This window comes from Octopus bimaculoides, chromosome 15, assembly GCF_046866305.1.
Source record: "Octopus bimaculoides isolate indiv1 chromosome 15, ASM4686630v1, whole genome shotgun sequence".
NCBI lineage: Eukaryota > Metazoa > Mollusca > Cephalopoda > Octopoda > Octopodidae > Octopus > Octopus bimaculoides.
Window position 1 is genome coordinate 30,719,201 of NC_142942.1, and position 3,691 is coordinate 30,722,891.

A 3,691-nucleotide genomic window follows, 5' to 3' on the forward strand; every position below is an offset into this window, starting at 1 on the left:
CACTCGTGTGATACATGCATGCAATGTACAAATGAAATGACAATGACAAAACAACTGTCCAGGAAACTGGAATCACGCGATGTAAAAGTCTGATTGTTTGTTTTCCCTGAAAGGAAAGTAAATATATGAGTGCACAAGTGTGTGTGTGTGAGTGAAAACACAGAACAAGTGAAAGTGTCTGTAGAGAAAAAAATCCAGTTCGTACAAGAGTCCCACAAGGAGATAGAATGTCCTGTTGAAACTTGGCGACGTCGGGGGGAATGCTTGTAGTTGGTAGTAGTAATTGTTGTCGTCACGGTGGTAATCTTGGTTGAACGAAGCTGGTGGCGAAAAGGCTGTTTGGTGATGGGTGTTTGAAGAGATGCGCTTTTTACAGACGGTCGACAGACAAATCTCTGTACGTCCATTAGCGAAAACCTCGAAGAAAAATTTTCTTAACCCAAGATGAAAGAAACGACCGTGCGAACTCAAAAAGGAGAAATGGTGACGAATGGAAAAACAGAGGACTCCTTTTATTTAAACGTGTCACACGGTCGAACACCAAAATATATATCAAAGATGATATACAAAATATGTTATACTACGATAACATAGATGACCAGTAATGAAAGACCACAACCGTATAAAATGAATAACAAGGGATATTTAGTGTGGCATAAAAGATGTATGTGTATGTGAGAGTGTGAATGCGACATATAAGAACATAATAAAAGGCAGGCCGTCTATATGTATGTGAGATATCACAGCAGATAGAAAGTCAGAACACGTGAGAGTTTTATACCAAGTTTTTTGAGTACACAATTGGAAAGTCGCAGGCTGTAATTCTTGTCTGTTTATCGTGAGTGGAAACATCCACTCTAACAGAGGCGAGATAAAAACCGCGCTTGTTGATGTTGGTAATACGTAGTTCAGTCCCCATGGCCGCATTTGTTCTTTAGTCGGGGTTCACCAGTTATAGGTTGGTAGTCCAGAGTCCATGCTGCGTTTTTTCTTCGTCGGGGGTCACCAGTATAGGAAAGTTGGTTATACATCATTGGATGTATACCTGACTTTCCTATATAAATTTAGGAATATAACGGAACGCTGAACTCCAGACTATCAACTTATACAACATTTATTCAGGTGGTAAATATATACATCTTTAGCTCTTGTTGACAGTTGTTACAGCTTCTGTGTGTGTGAGCATAGTTGTTGGGACGTTATGTAGATGTAAGCGAGCTGTCGAGCGTAAGTCCGAAAGATGGAGAGACAGCTAAACACGTCCATGCTTATGGCCGGCCGACCGAGAAAGAGATAGAATAGAAGCGGGAACGCTTGTTTGTTTAATTCCACGCATGCGCACGGCGTTACTACAAATATTATTTAAAAGTCTCAATACATGTATAAAGCGTTACTAATAGTTTCATATATTGAGAGAACTCCAGTTCAGAAATTGTCAGTGGTTGCATGCATATGTATAAATATATTCTGAGGAATAGGGAAAATTCTGCCTATTACTGACAGATTTGATACCATTACATTTAAGGCCTAAGGAGGATAGCAGTTTTTACCTTTTGACACTTTAGTTTCGTTTTCCTTTGTTTACTGTCAGCGTTTTTTATATGCTGCCTTCTCAGCTTCAACGCGTTTCGTCTTGTATTCAATTGTTTAGTTCATTATGATATGTGGTTTGCACCTGAAGAATACGTTTGTGTTCGAAATTATTAGTAGCACTTTAATACATGTATTATGACCTTTAAATAATAATAATAATAATAATAATAATAATAATTACATATATATTTATATAGAAATAAGCAAAGCCACAAATTTCTCACTATTAAGAAAGGCACACGGTATAATGAAATGAATATTTTGAAAAATAGATAAATACAGTAAGCTTGGCTAATTATCCTTAAGTACAAATGTGCAAAAGGTAAAATTCAGTTGATTCCAAGATATCAGTTCCTGTTTTTGGTTTATACAAGGTAAGGCCTATTCTTATTATGTCTGTTACATTCACTGTGTGTGTTTCTTAGTAGTGAGAAATTTGTTTCTTTGGAGTGTTAACTCCTATTTCTAGCAAGTGGTATTCTGGTAACCTAATTAATTTATTTGTATATTTTACCTATATAGGTACAACTTGCTGGCCACTTTATTATTATTGCTATTCTTAATAATGGTAATAAGACTTTTCAAAATTTTATATATATTAGGGTTATGATTTTTTTTTTTTTTTGAAAGGAAACAATTTCCTGTATCAAAAGTCGATGAACAATTTCATATAAGTAGGGAAAATAACCTTTATTTTAAGTTTTTAAAAAAAAAAAGTCACACCCCCTACCACCAACTGAAGAAATCTAACACCACTTTTGACTCAAATCAGGCAAAATTCTAAGTGGTGGGGTTCATAATGTCTACTCAAGTTTTTACCAAACTTGGTGTGCTGACTTAATACAATGCAGAAGTAGTATATCTCAAATTTCCGCTTCCAAGTTTAAGTAGTTTAGGAGTTATAGAGTTTTTTTAATTTGCTACCACTTAGGTCCTACTTTAGGAAATAGCCTCTTCCTCTCCTTTTTCATTTCTGTGAAGCTAAAAACTCTGACTATATTAACTGTTTTTCAGAATAGTAGGCTTATCCAACTAGAGTATCTAAAATAATCTCTCATAAGAGAAGTGCTTGTTTCACTCAAAGAAACAAAAAATCTGGATGAAGAATCTTGTGCAATTTCAAGACTTACGTAGGAAAAGAAGACCTGTTCCTCTAGAAAAGCATTCTTTGGAAAACAGCTGCGAGATACCAATGAAACTTCAAATTGTCAGTCGCTACCTGTTCCTTGGAAGTACCACCAAAGGAAGCAAAGAAAGAACGAAGGAAATTTCGAAAGAAGTAACTTTTTATGGCAAAAGAAATTAAATTACCTATATTTATCAACTGGAAATGTACAAGCAAAAGTAGAAAAAGTGGTGAATACCTACGATAAATGTGTAAAATGAGGAAAATACGATTCATTGAAAGGAATTTTTGACATCACAAAGGAAAAACGGTGAATGGTTGTGCAGTGAGGATAGGAGGTTATATTATATTCAGATTGAAAGCAAGGGACAGGTTGGATATGGAACTGGAAAGACAGCCAGTTCCAAAACTATCCATCCACCCAAAAGAAGAAAAGTGTCTTTAATGCCAACTTCAACTAGAGCAATTCCAGTGTCATCGTCAACGTTTGAAGCAGAGACTGAAAATGAATATCAAGAGTCCAAAAATTCTGATGACGAATCTACACAAACAAGGAGGAAGTTTATGTATGTATGTATGTATGTGTCTATCTATCTATCTAGCTATCTATCTAGCTATCTATCTATATTTATTTTTGTATATATTAATATTATCTTGGTTGAAAAAACTGTGATAATGCAAATATGGTAATAGTTACCAGGGTAGCAAAAATCACACAAAAACTGGGATATTACTCCCGGTTATGGGTTAGAAATTGCATGTTAAAGTGATGTATTTTGAGTTGATATAAAGAATAATAATAAATGGAGCAAAGCACATATAATCAATAAGTTCCTTTAATTCCTACATATGTTTCAAAAATTATATGCACTCTACTCCAAAGGAGTAAGAGATGCTGGTATATACATATAATTTTATCTTCAGGGAATCATATTACAAATGCAAGACTTGTGCGGAATGCTAAGGTTACGT

At 34.9% G+C, this 3,691-nt stretch overlaps 1 pseudogene; it reads left to right on the plus strand.

The window, feature by feature from the left end:
- The first annotated feature begins 1,904 nt into the window (after positions 1 to 1,904).
- Positions 1,905 to 3,164, plus strand: LOC149132481 (uncharacterized; annotated as a pseudogene).
- The last annotated feature ends 527 nt before the right edge of the window (positions 3,165 to 3,691 follow it).